The sequence below is a fragment of the Drosophila takahashii genome, chromosome 3L, assembly GCF_030179915.1.
Source record: "Drosophila takahashii strain IR98-3 E-12201 chromosome 3L, DtakHiC1v2, whole genome shotgun sequence".
In the NCBI taxonomy this organism is placed as follows: domain Eukaryota; kingdom Metazoa; phylum Arthropoda; class Insecta; order Diptera; family Drosophilidae; genus Drosophila; species Drosophila takahashii.
The window spans coordinates 17,217,519-17,237,432 of record NC_091680.1 but is presented as its reverse complement, the minus strand read 5'-3'; the positions used below and the strand labels follow the sequence as shown (position 1 = coordinate 17,237,432).

General features: G+C 38.2%; 1 long non-coding RNA gene across 2 annotated transcripts in view; it reads left to right on the top strand.

The window, feature by feature from the left end:
- Positions 1 to 1,856: 1,856 nt before the first annotated feature.
- Positions 1,857 to 19,914, top strand: part of LOC108062234 (uncharacterized) — a 34,637-nt gene continuing 16,579 nt past the window's right edge. Inside the window, exon 1 of one of the 2 annotated variants that reach the window (XR_011418525.1) lies at positions 1,857 to 2,032. This is a non-coding gene — a long non-coding RNA (uncharacterized lncRNA). Of the gene's footprint in view, positions 2,033 to 7,875; positions 8,216 to 19,914 lie in introns of those variants that run through there. The other variant, XR_001770162.3, reaches the window with a different exon arrangement.

The following is a 19,914-nucleotide window of genomic DNA, read 5'->3' as shown; positions in this document are numbered from 1 at the left end:
CACCCACTCACCCAACCACCCACTCGCCACCCTCTCACACCCCCCACAAACACCCACCACCCACTTACTTAGTTCGTCTCGCTGCGTTGCCAGGGCAAATAATATTAAAACGAAAAAAAAAGAATGTGAAAAAAATAAGTGGGGGAAAAAAGGAAAACCTTCCGAGCACATTTTCATGTACAAGTTTTTTCTCTTTCGCTCTCTCATTCTCTCGCTTGGCAAATTGTGGCCATATTGGATTTTTAGCACTTTTTTCCGCTGCCGCCACGCTTCTTCTTCTTCTTGGGCCGGGCTCTTCTTCTTGGCCAAATGCCGGCGGTTTCTGTGGGCCGTGTATTCACCCTCATTTTGCAGGGTGGCTCAAAAGTTGATTTCTCTATTTTCCTTGTTTTTCTATTTTTTTCTTTTCGTTTTGCCCGCGCACATAAATTGTATATAAAATAGGGGGTGGTTGGGGGGTGTTTGGGCGAAGGGTGGGTGGTTGGTATTGGTGAGTTTTGTTGCTAGGTACATTTTTTTACTGCGGCTTTGATTTACTTGCGTTTTGGCTCAAAATTAAACTCCAAGTGATGGTGGCAAAAAAAAGTGAAATAATATATGGGAACATGGAGAACATTTCCCCGATTTGTTGAGCGTAAATTGTGGTTCATGGGAAAATTAGAAATAATAAAATAGAAAAATAAAACAAAAAACATTTGATAAATATTTGTCAATGGAAAATAGGTAATTTTAACGATTTTAAACTTAAAATTGAGAATATTTTTATACATTTTTGCTTAAAGATGGTGCTTCATAAATTAAAAATTTGTCACATTTAAAGTCAACAAAAAATTATATATACATAAAATATTTTAATATTGGAAGTGTTTAATCCAAACTATAATTTGTAAAAATGGTTTGGCTTTAAATGATGTCGTGCCATAAATAAAAAATGTTTAAATCTGAAAATTAGCTTATAAAATTATACACTTTAATTGAAATCCTTGCCCCTGCTGACTTTACTCAATATGTAACTCCATTTAGAGCGGGAAAAAAATAAAGAAATAAGTATGCAAATCGGAATGAATTTCCCCGCTTTTTTGTGTTGAGCGCAAAACGCGCGCGGTTCATTAGAAAAAATTGCACGGGACAGGGACAGCGCAGTCGACGTCCTGCGTCCTGCGGTTGATGGCTGCTGCTCCATTTTTATTTCCAACTCCCTTTTAATTTGCATACCATTCGCATGTATGAGTGTTGTGGTGGGCTGTGTACTATATATGTGCATCTATATATTCCCGCTGATTTTTATTTATTTTTCAGTTGTTTTTTGTGTGCTTTTTCCACGGCCACGGCCAATGCCACCCCCTTTTTTGGACGAAAATCGCCGGGACACAGGCTCCGTGGTTCATCCTGCCAGTCGGCCTTGTGCAGTTACCCGCCAGCAGCCGATGTCGCCAGTCGCCAGTTGCCAGTTGCCAGTTGCCACGAATAAATCTTAGTCATTAGCAGACTGGCCAAGATCAGCCAGCTCTGCGCTATGGGTGTAAAAATCCAAAAACGACAGAATCCAGAATCCAAAATCCAGTTGTTGCCGCCGTGTGACACTTGCAGACATTTTGCAGCGGAACCACGACGAGACGACGACGACGGCCAGCACAGCAAACTTGCAGAGAGCTGAATTGATTTATGGCGCAAATTTTATTGTCTGGCCGGGAACTGGAACTGTGGAACTCCTGACCAGTTGGCTCTCAACTTGTTAGCCACTCTAACTGTAAAGCCTCGCAAAGTGCCTCAGTGTTGGTGAATCGTGCGCGTGTCATGTGACATTGACTTTTTAGCCGGGTGAAGTTTACCTCCACATCCAAATCCACATCCATATCCACACACAACTATATCCACTACTCCGACCGCGTAGAACTTTGCGTATAAATTATATTATAAAACTGAAACATAAATTTCAACTTAACAAACTGTAACAACTTTCGCTTTGGACCGCAAAAAGAGAATCACGCGCTGGACAAAGTTTGCCATGCATTTGTTGGGTCAACAACAAGTAAGTTTTAAGCGACACGTTTATTTCTGACAAATTGTTAAGTAAACAAAATGTTTTGGAGCTCAAAACTTGGGTAGAACATTTTTAAAAACATTTATGTTATGCAAATTCAAATAGAAGATTTCATTAATTAAATGACTTTACATTTATAATTATTGTCTTTAATTAATGTACTGTAAGTAATTAAAATTAAATTAAAAACGAATGGACTTTTTCTTTATATCTATATATTTTAAAAAATATGTCTAATAATATTACTAAATATTTTTAAAGTTTTAATAATAATCAAATAAGTGAATTAAAGTTGTTCATATTATTTACAAAACAACATTAATAAAAGCTCTTGTTTTCCCATTTTCTAATTAAATATTCTTTAATGCTTTTTTGATTAACATTTTTTACGTCAACACTCATATTTTAATTAAATTATAATAATTAACAAAATACCCAAAGAGAACCGAACCAGATATTTCAACCACATATTTTATTAAAAATAATATCTAAGTACGGCTAATAACTGTAACAGTTACATATCTGAAATGGGACAATAAAAAACCCCAAGTTTGATGTCGATGGTAAAAAAAATCATTTTCATTTTAATTGGATTTATTTTAATTAAATCGAGATTGCATTTATGGTTCATGAATGCTGTTTAATTGAATATAGAATAGCACTTAATTGATAAATGCAAAATAATAATAAACATTATTTGCCATTTACAAATATCAATTTACACATGTGTATGCAAAAGCGTTATTTTAAATCACTTGTACATATATGTACGAATTCCCCCCGTTTTTCTCTTCATTTCTTAATGGGAAAACAGTTCAATCGAGTTGAATCTGCACCTGTATGCCATTAAATAAATAATGAAAAGACAGCAAAAAAAATCGGCGAAATCAGTGGCATTTTTAACGCTTCCACTAACTGAACAACAACAGCGAATCTCTCTTTATGCCGCTTCCTTATATTTTATTTTTTTATTTTTTTACCTTTTGCCAGCTTGTCTCTCACGACTATCGAATTAAAATTTCCTCTGCCACTGCTTCAATATTGATATTTCATCAGCGGCTCGAAGAGTTTATTTTAAATATACGTACATTCACATGTATCGGCGCACACATGAAAATATATGCACTGTACACAGTAAAGTGAAGTTGGTAAAGCGCATTACGGTTTTAAGCTGGCAGCCGCTTATCAAGGACCACTTAAACAACCGCCGACCCACTGCGAGAATTTCGCATTCACATCCACATCATTCGGCATCCTCCTCTTTCTCAAGCACATCTCTCTCCATTTCTCAGTTATTGTCAGTGGCGAATCGGCACAGGGCAAAAAATATGGCGAAAATGTGAAATACCATCTAAATAGTCAGGATCATTTTATACCATTTTTATAACCGATAGACTTGAAATATAATCGTAATAAAAGATTATAATAAATTCAATATATTTTTTCAGGCACTAAAAATATATATTATACATAAACCGTATTATAAAATTATCTTTGATAGAAAACCCCCTTTTAAGTAACATTTTCTCGCCGTGCACCTGCGGTTGACTTGGGTGGGAAAAGGGGCGGGGATGTGGAGCGCACTGAAGTGCAGATTGGCAGCTTCATCGCTGTTGATTCAGAACTGGACTGACGGGAACCGAAAAACCCACTCCCAGTCTCATCATTAAAAACAACCGAAAATAAGAAGAAAACGAAATATTTCGTACGTAAACAACAGCGACAGCACACGGCAGCAACAAAAACCAAGCCAAATAATAGCAAGTGAAATATGTTTTCATATATATACGAACATGTAGGTATATTTATAAAGGCGGTTCTCGAGGGGGCCAAAGGAAGGCTTACACGTGTCTGGGCGTTTCTGCCTCACATGTATCTCTGGATCTGCATCTTTTCCACTCGATGCATGTGGGGATACATGTGCCCAAAGGTGACCCAAATTAAGAAACTCACGAAGGAGAAGCTTAAACCTAATTTAACTTTCCAAAACTTAAGATGGTTCGGAAATGGTTACAGCAAAAAGTTTTTAAGAAATATTTTAAAAGACTTCTATAGAGAATTTATCCATTTCCGGGAATTTATATTATATTGTTTAATTAGTTCTGCTTATCCTGAAAATTTTAGTTGGCAGTCTTCGCGTAAATAATCCTTGTTTTTTCGGCTTAAAACTTCAGCCATTAGTGGGCAACGCTCTTATGTCCTTTTTTAAAATCTTTATTTACCAACTTTAAGTCCCACCACCCACTGTTCAGTTCAACCCCTACTACTCGGTGAAAAACCCAACAGCGCCAGACAATCCTTTCTTTTTTCTGTACTCTTTGCCTCGGACTTTTAACCATCGCTTCATCAGCACATTTTTATCCTTTTCCTTTGCTCTCGTATCTTTTGCTTTGTTCTACCCCGCCTTTACCCCCGCTTTCTTGGGCTTCGTTTTTAATTTTCAGCTGATTTTTTGATTAATGCTTAAACGTTTGCTCCTTTTTCCGCTGGACTAAGGACTCCGGACTTCGGACTCCTTTTATGCAAATCTCCAGGCACTTTAATTAGAAACGAGAAAATGTCTTTTTGGAAGGGCTGAGAGGAAAAATGCCGTTCACTTCCAAGTTTTCCTCATTATGCCCGCTCTTTGTGTTTGTCATTTATAAATTGGAAAAGTTTCCTTAAGCAAATTATGCTATTTTTTCCCTGTCCCCCTTGAAAAACAAAAACGATGTCCGAAGAAGAACCCTTTTTGGCCAAAAGTAACCCCAGATTGCCAAGAGCTCCCTTTTTGCGCTCAGCTGACGTTTCTCAAAACAAACGTCACATGGTCTTGCTTCCTTTTTGGATTTTTTTACCTCTTATATCCTCATTCAGATTTGTTTTTCAAGATCCCTCATTGAGGTAGGACCGAGCGACCAGTCGTTAAAGGTTCTCAAGGTCCGCGTCTTCAGGTTCCCAACGAGCTGGTGACGACTTTGCATCCGCCTGTGCCTCTTTTGCCTTTTTCCCGGTGCATTCAACTTTATGCCTTTGATTTATTGCTGGCTGCCTTTGGCTTCCTTTCTCGGGGGATCGGAATCGGTACTGGGATCAGAATCGAAATCGGGATCCGACCGAATCTGAATCTGAATCTTGAAGCGATTCCGAGTCTGAATGAAAGCGAAACAATGCCCCTCGTTCTTTTTATCCTGTTGTTGTTGATCGGGTGACCCTGCGTTATGTAGGTCTATAGGCTACCACTACCTCATGGCACTTTCGGTTTTTTTTTCTACCGCCGAGACCGAGAGTTCTGTGATTGCTTCACCCCTTCTGTTCTTCTGTTCGTCTGACTGTGATGTAATAAATACGCGGCGGCGATCCCTAAACCGCTTCCCCCGATCCGTATCTTTGTATCTGCATCTGTCTCTTTGTTCGCATCCGAATGGAACATGTGCTTGCGCCCCTCTTTGGCCATAAATTGCCGTTGAGTTGAGGGAAAATCTGTTGATTAGTGGGAAAAATCGAAATGCCAGCCGATGAGCGGCAGAGAATAGGATTCCTGGCCGTACTTAGTGGTCATCTGGGCGCAGAGATTATGTCATAAAGATAAAAGGGCACAACAAGTGTTGCCTTTGTGACCCGAGGTGTGTGCATCGTAATTAGCCAGGGTTTTTGGGTAAAAGGGCGTGGCCCTTACTCCTCAGGAGATGTCTGTCATTGAGGATTATTGCGATGGGATTTTACCTGCACGGCAATAGGAAACAATTAAGGGCTTGTTAAAAGGGTCTTAAATATCGGATTTTAATAAAATAAAAAAAAATTGAACAAAAGTTTAACTGTCTTTACTATAGTATTATAATAAATAAAAGTTTTTATTATAACAAAAATTATTAAAATTAAAGTGTAATCCTTTTCATAAAATAAAATTAGATAAAAGTTCCCGACTATAAGAATAACAAGAGAGAACGCTATAGTCGGGTTGGTGTCCCGACTATCTAATACCCGTCACTCCGATAAAGGGAGTGCGAACGCTGTGTCTGGTTGGTGTACCGACTAATAATCGTAACTCAGCTAAAGGGAGTGCGAGGGAGATAGATATATGTTGACAATTTATAAATCGTATAACTTTTTAATGAATGGTCCGATTTGAAAAATGTCTTCTACATTTCGATAGGTATAAATATACACAACAAAATTGCATTTATACTTCTCGGAAATTTTTAAAGATGTGGGCGCAGGACCCATTTTAAAATCGGTTGTGGGCGATTGTGGGCGTTAGAGGGGGCGTGGCGCTCGGCTAAAATAAACTTGCGCTGCGTAGGAAGCCAAAGAATATGTGTGGGAAATCTCAACCTTCTAGCTTTTGTAGTTTCTGAGATCTCAGCGTTCATACAGACAGACAGACAGACAGACAGACAGACAGACAGACGGACAGACAGACGGACAGACGGACATGGCTAGATCGACTCGGCTAGTGATCCTGATCAAGAATATATATACTTTATGGGGTCGGAAACGCTTCCTTCTAGCTGTTACATACTTTTGCACGAATCTAGTATACCCTTTTACTCTACGAGTAACGGGTATAAAAATATAAATATAAATAAGTTCAATTTAATATGCATTTTTCCCGCTTGATAGACACTTCTGACATGCATTTTCCAGCCATGATAGCCCCGCAAATTGTTCGTCTGATGGTTGCATCACCGAAACAAGAACAACACCCACAATTAGCGGCTGAACAAAAACAATGCAATTGACTGTGAGAAAAAACAGACTCTAGGCGGGAAAAACTCACTCAAGCCGGTTGTTTGCCAGCTTTTCCCTTTTCGGCCCTCTCGGCTCAGCTCCGTCATGCGCAAGACTTTTGAGTTTTGAGTTCTGAGCCAAGAGTTCTGGGCTTACTGGGTTCTGCGTTCTGTTGTGTGGGGCTAAAATGTCACGTTCGATCATTGAAGTTGCCCCGCTCCCTTTAACCACCCCTCTTTGGGGGCCAACTAATGCATATGCCGAAGCGGGCACGTAGGCGCATCAAAAGGAAATGTCAGTCAGGCGACAAGCCCACAACGGCAAAAGCAACACGGGCAACATCACACTAAAAAAAATCCATTTCAATATAAATACCTTTTCAGTTTTTTCAGAGACAATGCAGATTATTTAAACGCAAATATTTTAAGGTTTATTAAATAAATTATAATAATTTGTCCTGGTATCTCCAAATAAAATTTTTTGACAAAAAAAATTAGAGTTCAAATCCAGTCGCCGTCCAACGAATTGGTGAGTTTTTTGCCATTTTTTGGTATTGTTTAAACTGCAAATATATACATAGGTACAAAAAAAATCAGAATCATATATTTTGTATATCAAGTTTCAAAACCCAAGTTTAATTAAGCTTGTGCATTTCCCTCAGTGCACTTAACCAACAACAACAGCTGAGTTTTGGGTTCTAGGGTCTGAGTGGTAATCCTTTGGCGAAACACGTGCAAGCCCACACACAGATGCAGATGCGGGGCAAACTCACAGATACAATAACTCACGGATACGGATACGAGTGCGAATACTACAAACGAGTGTGGTGGGTTCTCAGACTTGTGGTGGGCTACAAAGCCACAAAAGCACACCAGCAACATGTTGACTGCAGCTGCTGCAGAATTGCATTTCGCAAACACCCTCACACAGACAAAACTTGAAGAAAGAGAGGTCTATATGGGGTCAGAGGGAGAGGGCCATTGCGTGTATGTGTATATGTACGATTGTACGATTTTTTTTTCTGCCTACCAAAAGTTGCCGTCGACGCCGACGTTGCGAATGTTGCTGCGGTGCGAGTGGCTTTTTTAGCCGCCAGTTGCCAATTGCCGCATTCGCTATTCGGCTTTGAAGCCGCTCGGGTTGCCAAAAGAACAGTTAGCCAGCAATTCTTTGGAGAATCGACTAGCGATTCTCCTGGGAAACGAACTCGTGCCCGCCCACGTGTCCTGCGTTCTACTCTAACTCCGTTTTCACTTTATAAGAATTTTTATCCATGCTAAATGTGTGTTTTTTCTGTGTCCCATACAAAAAACAATCGTTTTGAGTTCCAGAGAAAATTTAAGTTTCGACATAAAAAAAGCTAAACACTTTTCCGCAGTGTACTTGTGTGCTTGTGCTTGTGCCCCCGAGTGTCTGTGTGATTGCCAATGTTTTTTGTGGCCTCTCAGCTTCAATTTCTTGGTGAGTTGTGGATTTTTAATTGAAAAACGCTCGAGAGAAAAGTTTTCATTGAAATGAATTTTATATGGGTTGATGGGGAAAAGAGTTTTGCATGCCAAATCATAAAAGTTTGCAGGCATATAAATAAAATTTCTAGAGAGGCAAATAAATTCTTGAACGTTTAATCAAGGCGAACTTATTTAGTCTTTAAAATTTCTGGGTCAACTCTATAAAAATTAAGATTTTATATTATAGAATTTTGATATCGAAGTTTTGCTTAAAAATTAATAAAGTACTATTTTTAAACGATTGGTCTGGAATTATACCTAAGCTATTTTCATAGTAAATTAGCCTTTTATGAACGTACTATCAGTATATCCTATACTTTTTTAAGCCAACCAACCAGAATCACAAATTACCTGTAGGAAAAACAAAAGGGTGGAGTAAGAAAAACACACTCCCAGCAGATGTCAAGCAATGACGTTCTTCCGGCTGCCTTTTTTATTTCTCAAAAAAAAGAGACTTGGCTCCAGCCAGTCCCATACTTGCATCTACGGGTTTACGAACTATAATCGCCAGTTTCCTCTTGGCCAAGTCAAGAAGAGGCTTCCTGCACGACAGCAACAACTGCAACTGCAGCAATACAGAGAGAAAAAATTATTATATTTTATGAAATAGTATAGAAATTATATTTCATAAAAATAATAGTTTCTTAACAAGACTTTTTTGAATTGCTAAAACCATGATAGAGATAAAAACCCATAAACCAGAAGTAATTACAAATAATATCTGTATTTAAACACTTTTACTTCAGAGAAGAGATTTAATCAAAAATAATAATTGAATAAGTTTAAACAAATCATAGCTGTATGCCATTTAGTCAAACCCTTTTTATAGGAAAATGTACCCAATTAAAGCCCACTTCTGTTGCCATTTTTCCACTGTGCAACATTGCAACGTCAATGGACAATGGCAAACTTTTGTGGACTGTCTAATATAATTTCGCTTTGGAATAACTCAACTAAGAAAGGGAAAGACGAAGTGGCTCATCAAGATGCCAGAGTCAAGTTAGAAAAACGAAATGTTTGCTTGCAGATCAGGGCCACACCGGCGACTCTATGGAGACTAGAAGACCCAAAGACGGGAAAAACGGGCCAAAAGGGATAAGCCGGAAAGCAACACGGAACCCAAATTAATACAATAATTGAAGCCAATTTAGTGTAATTTTCTTCAATTTTATTGTTGTTGTGCTGTGCTGTTGGTTTTTGCTGGCTGTCTAGCCATTGAGTTTGCCAACTATTATCGCATTTGTTTGCCATTTGCCAACAACCCTTCTCCGTTCTTGCCCCTAATCCACCTGGAAGTTAATGTCTAGTCTCTATACCTTTACTTTTGTTCTCCATTTCAAACTACTGACCGCACCCCGAACCGAAGTTTGATTAGTTCGGGTCACAAGCTGGTTGGCTAATTAAATTAAAAGCCCGTCAACTTGCGACTCTTTTTTTGTTTACTTTTTTGTTGATCGGGTGAAAGTGTGGTTTACCTTTCACTAGTCAGAAGAGCTCTTCTCGCATTAACAGATTAGCCATCTGCCCAGCCGTTGAAGAGTCGTTAAAGACCAAAAGCCGCGCCTGGTTTGAGTTTAAAGTTTTTCTCAAGCTGTTGACCGGGCCATGAAAATCAAACATCAAATTTATGGTCTGAGTTATGGGCCTGCGAGTCGTTAACAGTTCGACGTTTTGTTTATAACTATGAAAAAGTCCATGCATGAATTGGGGGGAGTGGGTAGTTCGATGTTGGGGGATGCATAAAGTCCGATCATAAAATATAAATAAAAGTTGACCTACGAGATTTGGTTTCGCTTAAAGCGACGAACAAAAAATAGAGTTGTTTTTTTCGGCCATTTATGAAAACATTTGGTGTAAATAACCCAAAGGAGTTGACTTTCATCCGGGGGATTTGGGAGTGGAAAAAATGTCGTTTAATTAAAGCCCCGACACAGGACACATAAGCTGGGTTATAAAAATAGCATACATACATATACAAAGTACCCTGCAGCCTTTCTATGTTTTGTGGAATTAAAACCCCTTTGCAGAAAAGAAAGCAAATGGTAGAAAATCCCCGAAAAAAAACGTTGAAATGCACAAAATCTCCTGATTATTTTATATATACTTTTTTCGGGCTTAACTTTTTGCTGTTCGCTTGTTGGCGTTGTCGTTTGCGTTGCTGTTGTAAATTGTAATTTGAAAAACATCACCGCAAACTGTCAAAATGCTCTGACATTTACAAATTATTTTGCTGGCAGCGAACTGGTCTGAGTGCAGAGCACCACCGCTGCACCACCAATCTGCTCCACCACTCTGCACCACATCAGCGGCGACGACCGATTTGACGCTTTGAAATGCGAAATGGAAGCGGTCGCCGTTAATTTGCGTCAACGGGCTAATAAAGTTTTGGCATTTGTGTGTTTAGTTTGTTTTTTCTATCTCTCGTTTTTTTTTCAATTTTGATTTTGGCATTTGGCAAACACGACAAAGTTGCTCTAGCTATATCTGTTTCTATATGATTGGCTGTGTCTGCATTGGGTGCACTTAAAGAATAAAATATTTAATTGATTTAATGCAAATAGAAACATAATATTTTAAAGAATTAATAGTTTAATACGAGTAGTATTCTTAAATAACCCATAACAAAATCCTGTATCCGCTATTGGGAAAAACACATTTATTTACCAAATAAAAATATATATTTCATGATGGTATATTTAATTTCCTGAAAATATCTCAAATAACTCGAATAAAAATTAAATAATTATTATGGTAATGAAATTGAGTGCCCTATATTTTTTCTAGCCCCAAAATTGTAGCATTTTATTCCCTTCCGATTTTCTTGCTATTTTTTCCCAGTGCCATTTTTTAGCTGCCCGGCCAATTTGCCCATGCAAATGATATGAGACGCAGTGTTCGTCGAGTGACTAACCCAAGCTGACATTTCAATAGCAACAACATCCAGCCAAAGAGCCGAACTTCCGTTCTGCTGGCCATATTCGCTGGCTATAGGTATATCCCCACTCCTTTCTAGCCGCTGTTAATTGCATTTGATTGAGCACCTGAGCTGCAACAGAGTATCAATGAACTCGAGAGTTTTTCCCAGCGCCGCGGGCTATGCAACCGAATAAGTGAGGATCCGCACAGTGCAAGGTGCAAATTCCCAAGCCCAGATTGCCGCAGCATCGTAGGTAGAAGGTATATACTACCTGTAACCTGTACCTGTACTTTGGGCTCACCTGCCCTCTCGCTCACCTGGAAAAATGGCTTTATGGTCTGTGCCCCGAGGCTGCGTGTCTAGGAGTGGTCGGTGCCTAATAGCTGAGGAATATCATCGGGGGCCTCGGCCAGACAGGGGAAAAATGAATTATGATTTGACGGTAGGCATTTAATGGATGGCCATGGATCTTTGACTCCACCACGAAAAGAAGAATTCTCGTTTGGCGCCAACACATATTGACAGCTGCTCGTGGTTAGGGTATCTCAGTATCTTCTTCTCTTTTTTCTCCTTTGGTGTGTGTGAAGTTATTTTGCCGGACAGGTGAATGCTATTTAGTTAGAATGCCAAGCGGATCGTATCGGAGACTCTTTGTCTTCTAATTGAATTTCCCCGGCGGACTGCCGACTGCCTAAAAGGTGCCATTGAAAAGCATTCCAAATTGGAGCATGACAAGTTTTGGGTCGATTGATGGATTGCCGTGGCTTTGCGGTTGACGCTGAACTCTGACGGTTGATGGATAGTGAAAGGATAGTTAGGGATCGCTGGGAAAGGGCATCTTCGGCCTAAATGGGTCGCTCCCATATCTGGCGGTTTGATCTCCATGTGAAAGGGGCGCTGCTTTCAAGTATTCAAATATTTTTAAATGTTTATTTTACTATTTATAACTAGGGTGTCTGGGAATATTTATTGATACTGAATAATATTCAAATTTACTTTAAAGTTTCGTAATTAATTCTTCATCAGGAAATAACACATTAAAAATTTAATTTTATTATAAAATTTAAATAAACCTACAAAGTTTCACATACAATCCATACCATGAGTATTTTAAATAAAATTACTGATTTTTAATCTTTTTGTAACTAATTTTTAAAGGTTATCTTTTGTTATTCATTTATACAAACTTCTATTACTTTTTTTATATTACTAAAAACTTTTTAACTTAATCTTCATCTAATCAGTAAGCTTTCTGTAGCAATATCCGTTACTTCCCATTAGATCATGTTTTTCTTATTCCATCTTAGGAAGCATCTTAAATCGTTCTGAAAAGGGCTTATTTTACCTCATTCCCAGCCAAACTGTATCTTTCACTCCCAAAGGCAGTATCTCCTTTGGCAGTCTGCACCTTAAACTGTATCTCGACTGCTCGCCGCAGCCCAATTAGCCGGCTTGCAGCCGAGGGGCATCCTTCAGATGTGCCAGCCTCCTTGGAGCGAAACTGAGACTTGTGGCACTTGCCCCGGACAACCCACACAATTGACAAACGGCTGTGTGATGGGCGTTCTGAAGCCGAGTTGGGGCCACTAAAGGCGGCCAACTGGGGGCAACCGCAACGGAAACTGTAGTGCAACAGCCGCCCACCGGCAAAACAACTTTGGCCGGAGAAAACAATGGCAATGCATAAATTTCAAGAACAACAACCCAAACACGGCAACTTTTTGGCCGATGAAGATGCGGCGGCGTAGAGCGAAAAACTCATTAGGCCCATCGCCTACGAAACATAAATGCAATAATATTCAACGAAATTACGAGGCTAATAACATAAATTCATACAAAAAGGGATAGGGAAAAGCAAAGGCAGAGAGCGGAGTGGACTAACCTTTATGCAGTTTTGTATCTATGAGATACGCACTGCGTAAAAGTTCATTATAATAAAGAATGCGGCACCGAAAAGGAGTTTGCCAACCCATCCAGCCCGCGCTTATCATAAATTATGACCCAGAAATATGCGTAGAGCCAATGTCATAAACATAAACTAGGCGAATTAATTGAGACAGAGAGAGATGGCTGCAGGCAGATACCAATAGAGCGGCTCATAAAGCCCGGAAATTATGCGTTTTTAAGTCGTGACCCATCCCCGATCCCAAACACGGGATTGCACCTGCCCCTCGCCAGCGGAGAATCCAAACCGGACCACAGGCATATATGTAGACCATCGGGCATTAGAGCGGCATTTGGCCAAAGTGCCAAATATATATATGGCATTTTTTATTGATAAAAAAAATTGTGCTGTCCTATTAAAAAACCAAGCACACAGTAAGAATTAAAATATTCTACCTTATTTCATATATATAAAAGAATTATAGGTATACAATTCTAAAATACCAAACGTAGTATTTTTAAAGTAGATCAATATAATCTTTATTCTTATCAAAATGATATGAAAATCTTTATAATTTATAATGATCAAATTGACTGGTACCTGTTGTAAAATTTTTCAATTCTTAAATTAAATAAATAAATCATAATAAATATGACAATATTTAATACTTTGACTTATCCTTTATACAATACTTAATACGAAGTTTTACACAAGAATTTTTTTAAAGATATTAACTTTTAAAATCCACTTCTACTTTTACTATTTTATTGACCTCTGGTGTACATTATACATTAATCGCAAAATAGAGATGGAGACTGAGAGGCTAGGCCTAATTGAGTTTTGAGAGTCGTTACACTTCATCGCAATGGGAGTAAATTAAACTGTCATTAGTTTACCCTTTGGCACTTTTGTCACTCGTTTTTTTAGGGGCTTTAGGCCTGGTCAGAACATGTGAAGTGACGCGTTTGTTTCTGCCGCTTTTATATGCTGCTTTATGTGTGTACTTTTGTGCTGTTATTTTGTTACTTTTTTTGTGCTCTTCTCCTCTGTATTTTTTCCGCTGTCTTCTCTTGCAGACGTAATAATTTTGTAGGTTTTACGAGTGCCGCCAAGACAATTAGGCATTTGTTATGTTGTGTGTGCTGTTGGCCAAGTGTGGGCATTTTGCTTAGCGGCTTTTGACGCTTTGATGTGAGCAAGTGAAAAAAAAAAATGAAAAATAAAAAATATGGGAGATGAAGAGAAAAAGGCGACGAACGCGCGCGCCCGCAACGAATCTAACGCCTTTTCAAACTCGGTTCTCAGCTTGGCTTTTTGGAGATACACGGCTCTTAACTCTTAACTTCTGCCGCGTTGTTACCGTACCAACAATATCGACGATTTATTTTTCCATTATGGCCCGCTGGCATCGTTGTGGGTGTCGGATGCCCTGACAAAAACCATTGGGGCATGACGGGGCCAAAATACCAATACAAAAAACCGAAAGCCAAACATAAAGTTTTCGGGGGTTTTAAGCGGTTTAAACAGCGCGATGATCAGACTTTTTGGCGGTTTTAACAGCACAGCGCTTTTCGGCTTAGTCGCTCACAAAAAGCATGTGCAAAATAAGTTAAATAAAATAGTTTCATTTAGTAGTTTCGCTGGAGCTTTGGCCTAAGCGGTTTTAAAAGCGCCTCTAAAATCGCTTGCAAGCCAGGTTGAATAAAAAATCGAGTGGGTTGATAAGTCAATTACAGATTTAACCTTGAATAAAGTCGGGCCAACGCAACTTTTACCGCGGCCCAAACGTCTAATGATAGCCAAGCTGGAGTTTTTATTCGTTCATTTTAATTGGATATATTCCAAGTGAAAAATAAATAAATTACTTTAAATTTTCAAACTAAAAAACCTATTTTTCAATAGCAAAATATCATATTCTAAATCCATTCACTCTCATTTATAATCCAAATTTTCTATAAAAAAATCAGATCACATTAAAAATAGCGAATTAATTAAAATACATGATATTCAAATTAGTTGAAAATCTTTTCAAGTGTAGGTATATTTTATATTTAAGTCAACTAATTAACGACACGCTATAAAAATATGCCAAATGGAAATTGTTTATGATAGAAAGTCGTGGAACAAATTTCCTAACAGATCAATCCGGCAAAGAGGCGGGATCTGAGGCTATAAAAAACCCACAAAAAGCTGTTCGAAAATTCTCATTTTCTATAGTTTATACCCTTGGCTTTTGTTCCTAATGATTCACTTGCCGCCGTGCGATCGCTTTTGTTGTTGTTGCCGTTAATGACTTGACAGTAAAGTAGCCTACACAATTTATAGCGAAAAAAATAGAAACAGAAACGAAACTTGTCCGCCTACAATTTCTGATTGTGAGTTTCCTTTCGGTTTGAGTTGGGCTGCTTGTTTTTTTTTTGCCTCTGCTTTTAATTGAAACATTTTTGACCATATTTTCTTAATGATCTGACATGACATGGCGTCTGTTTTGTGTATGTGTCTCTCGGTTGCCTCACTTGGCGCAGTATTATAAATTCAAAGCGATTTCCACTAATTTAAGCGCAACCAACTAGCCAAATCAGATATTCAAAACTTAAGTAGAAGCCAGTATATTTTGGCTAAATAAAAGCGTTGACTGCGTGACATTTGAATTGCCGGCGATCGTTCAGTGACATATGTATATCCCCCATATCATTATTATAATTTGTTCATTATGTACCCCTTTTTATAGCTGCAGTTGTTGCCATGGCAAACGCCAACGCCTTTGGGCCACAAAAAGCTGCAAATGTTGGCCGGCACTTGTCGTTAAAAAATGTGTTGAAAATGCTTTTTTATGACACGAAATGAGCCGTAGCCATAAAATTGAGCCGAAACCCAAAGCACCGCACAATAATGATGGGATGCCTTCTGGGGCTCTCCTTCACCACTGCATTCGGGTATTACCACCTGGCTATAAGATACAGTGTCATATGGTTTCTTATACGGAATAACGGTTTTATCAAAATTTACAACAAATTACAACAAAAGTGTTTTTATGTCCCTTAAATTAAAATAATTATTTATATTTATCTCTAATATAACAATTATCATAAAAAAAAATATTATAACATTTTTAAATCTATTTTATGTTTAAGAAATAAACTAATTATAATTTGCAGCTCTTTTTTGCTGTCTGATTAATCTTTATTGTTAATTTTATTAGGAGATACCATTTTCTATAGTACAAAAAAAAGGTATCAAAAAACTTAAGCATAAATTTAAAACCATTGAAATACATTTTTTTTTGTCACTTTACAAACGGTGAGACAACTCCTTGTGACTTCTGGCTTCCATTTATTTTCGAATCTGTGATCAGCTTATAATACCTCGCTAATTGAGTTGATTTATGCAGCTGCCGCTGTTGCTTTAACCCATTCGATTTGATTCATTTGAATTTATTTAGCTTTTCATAATTTCTGTGTGCTACGCTTAGATTTTTATATATATTTTGTCTCCTTTGTTTTTGGTGTTGGGCTTTGTTGCTTTTCGCTATCAATTTCAATTTCGAACTTATATACATATATAGTATTTCTTGTCGCTAATTTTGCCTGGTCGGGTTGTCGCGTTGTCTCGTTGTTGTGTCCACACTTGCTATTATTTATTTATGTATGCGGAGGAACAGATTGCGCCGCCATGATTTATGCTTGGCACATTTTATGGCCATTTTGTTGGTAATTTATTAACAAGCTTGTTAACAACAGTCCGCTCGGCGCATCGGCTTTTGGGCCCGGCCCAAAACCCAAAAGTCCCAGCCAATATGCAGATGGCCAGCTCGACGAACTGAGAGCTACAAGCCTGCGCTTTTGGCCTGGCCAAAAATCCAAAAAAAAACCAAAACGAAACGAGACGAAAGACGAAAAGGTTAAAGGCCAAAATACGGCAGCTAGACGCAACATACCAGACAGCAGGTGGCTTTAACGACCGCAATCATGCCGATGTGTCCATGATGTTGATAATGATGATGGCCACACTGGGAGAAAAGTCACTTAAAGGATGCAAAATTGATTAAATTATTAAAAGTGAAGACAGGACAGCCGAGTTTAAAAAACCCCAGCTGTCTTAATTCTTAAGGAAGCTTTAGGTGTGGCTAAATGTCAGAAAAAGGCTGAAAAACTGATCAAAAAGTATAAAGGTGAAATTTTTATAGGTATTTTAGAAATTTTAAAATAATCTCAATCAAAAAAAATATGAAATTTTCAAAATGTCTTTAAAAATTCAGTAACAATCTCAATCTAATAAAATAAACTAGTTACCTTTACCAGAATCTTATAATCGTATTTCAACAGAATTAAGAATAAAACATATTTGCTGACTTAATCTTAAACCGCTAATAAAAGAAAAAATTATGAAAATTGTCAAATTAAAATTTTTTGTAAATTAAACACAATAATATTTAAAATTTTCTCACATTTTTATTGATAAAATACTCAATAATCAATAAAGCCAAACCTTATTTTTTCCTGCCTTTAGCGGACAATGACGCTGGATATTGTTGGCTGAAACTAGCCAAAGTCATGTCCATATTTATAGAAAGTTTAGCACACACACACACACTGCCTGCTAGATCCAACAAAAAACTTTGACATGCAGTTCTCTGGCCCCTCGAAATCCCTCCAACTCATCCCCCTCGAGAAAACATGATTTGTTTGCCGAAGCGCGTGCAGTAGCCCAAGTGGTCAAGTGGCCGGTCTCCGTTAGCTGTTGCTCAAATATTCTAAATATTTGCTAAATAATAGAGAAGCAGCGGGGGATTGGGAATGAGATGGGGGACTTGTCTTTGGTGTGTAGGCAGCCAGGCGTAGACAAACATTGGCGAAACCAGCGAACAAACGAAGTCCAAGCTAATGGCAGTGGCTTTGCTTTTGGCGTTTGAATAGCCACGGCTATTTGCGTACTAAAGTGTACGAAGACCAACTGACGGACAGTCTATATACTCGAAAGCCCCTGGATATCGGTGCCCGTATGTGCACTTGATAGGCACTGATGGGTCGCCTTTGTGAGCGGCCACAGCTGCGACTTCAATGGGAAAATAAAGCCCAGCCCGGCCAGCGGATACGTAAAAATTTTTTCCAAATTTTAACATGAGATTTAAAGCGCATTTTTTTTGGGAAAAATAATTAAAAGGGGGGAAAACAAAAAAATTTTAAAAGAAAATATGAAAAAAACGTGATAAAGATCAAGAATGTAAGGTCCCTAAATCAACGATTTTTAAAATACACTAAATAAAAAATTCTAAATGGTGTACCAATTCACATACGCTATATCTTTATAATCAAGATTACAATAATGGATTTATCTCGAGTAACACATAGACAGTGTTAAAGACACTTAAAGAATATTTACCACCAGTTTCAGACAGATTAATGCATAATATTTTCTAGGAAAAACATATACACTTATTTCTTGGACACTTTCAATTGATCTGCCTGGCCAACTTCAATTGTGGCTGTGGAGCCAGTTTTGTGAGCCAAGTCAGCGGCAGCGCCAAGTTGTCAACTTAATTTACAGCTAACATGTGAGCTACAAGTTCGCGGCGATTGAGCAAGCGATAAAAAGTATTAATTTCATAGACCCCATGCAATTAACATAAACTGGACAGAGAAACAGATCGCAGCCATATAGAAAAAGGCTTATAAATATGCAAAACAGTTTCGATTACAGCCGAACTCCTTCGTTGGCATTGCAGATACAAATCTGCACATATCTATATATCTAAGTAACGCGAATAGTTCCACTTCATACTTGATCGATCGCAAGAGGGTTTTATGGTTTTATGGGCCACGGCACGAGCGACAAACATTTTGCATTTGTCACTAGCCCCCCAACGCCATCCATCCATCCACCACCCCAACGAAAAAACCGACTTTTATTTGCATAATCGGTAATGAGTTTTCATTTTGTGAAATGCCACGGAGCCCATAAAAACCAAAAGCCTGTTGAATGCAGCCAGAACTAGTCTGGTTATGACGGCGGCGAATCAAATCTCATTGTTTATGGCCTTGACTTGGAATGGTAAAGATTACCCTTTATTAAATCTATATTTTTTAAATTAATGCTGCATTTTAGGTACCACAAAAAACCAGTTTCATGGAATTATTAAAGTTTTACGACTTTAAAGAATAGGAAATGGATTTTTTTAAATATCCATAACTTTATAATTATTCATAATTTCAATTCTATCTTTTTCAAGAGGTCTAAAATAATATGTGTATTTTTTTAAAATAACACGTTTAAAGTCAGGAGACCATTATGTCGATAAAAAATTTAAGAAAGCAACAGAAGCAATCCCAAAATAATTTCAATAAATCGTGCAAGTGCAATAAAAGTAAATTAAACGTCTTCTGGGACTAAAGTCGAGTTGTGTCTCAATTTGCTTGGCCCGGCGACTGCAACTGGTAACTGGAATCGGAGGTGCCGATGCGAATCCATAAGATTCCGAATTTCAGCTGCCCTTGATGAGGTGATGCAGACATGGCCTGAGGAAAGGTTAAGAAAAGGCTACGCGGAAGCTGTCCCGAAAAAACAAAAAACATAAAATACAAAAGCTGAAGAAGCAACAAGAGCTGAAAAAGAACACAACTTTCTACCTTTTCTTTTTGGCCAGGCCCCCGAGGAATTTCCAACTGGTTTTTTGGCACCCTTTTTTCTTTGCAGGGGGCTCAAGTGAAATGCAAATGTGGTTCGGGGGCTGGGGGGCTTATCGGTAATCTATTGACTGAAAATTTGCAACAGATAAGGCGGGGCACTATTAAGCCATAAAACGCATGCAAATGAAGGCGTTGAAATGCGCATAAGGCCAAAAAGGAGTTTC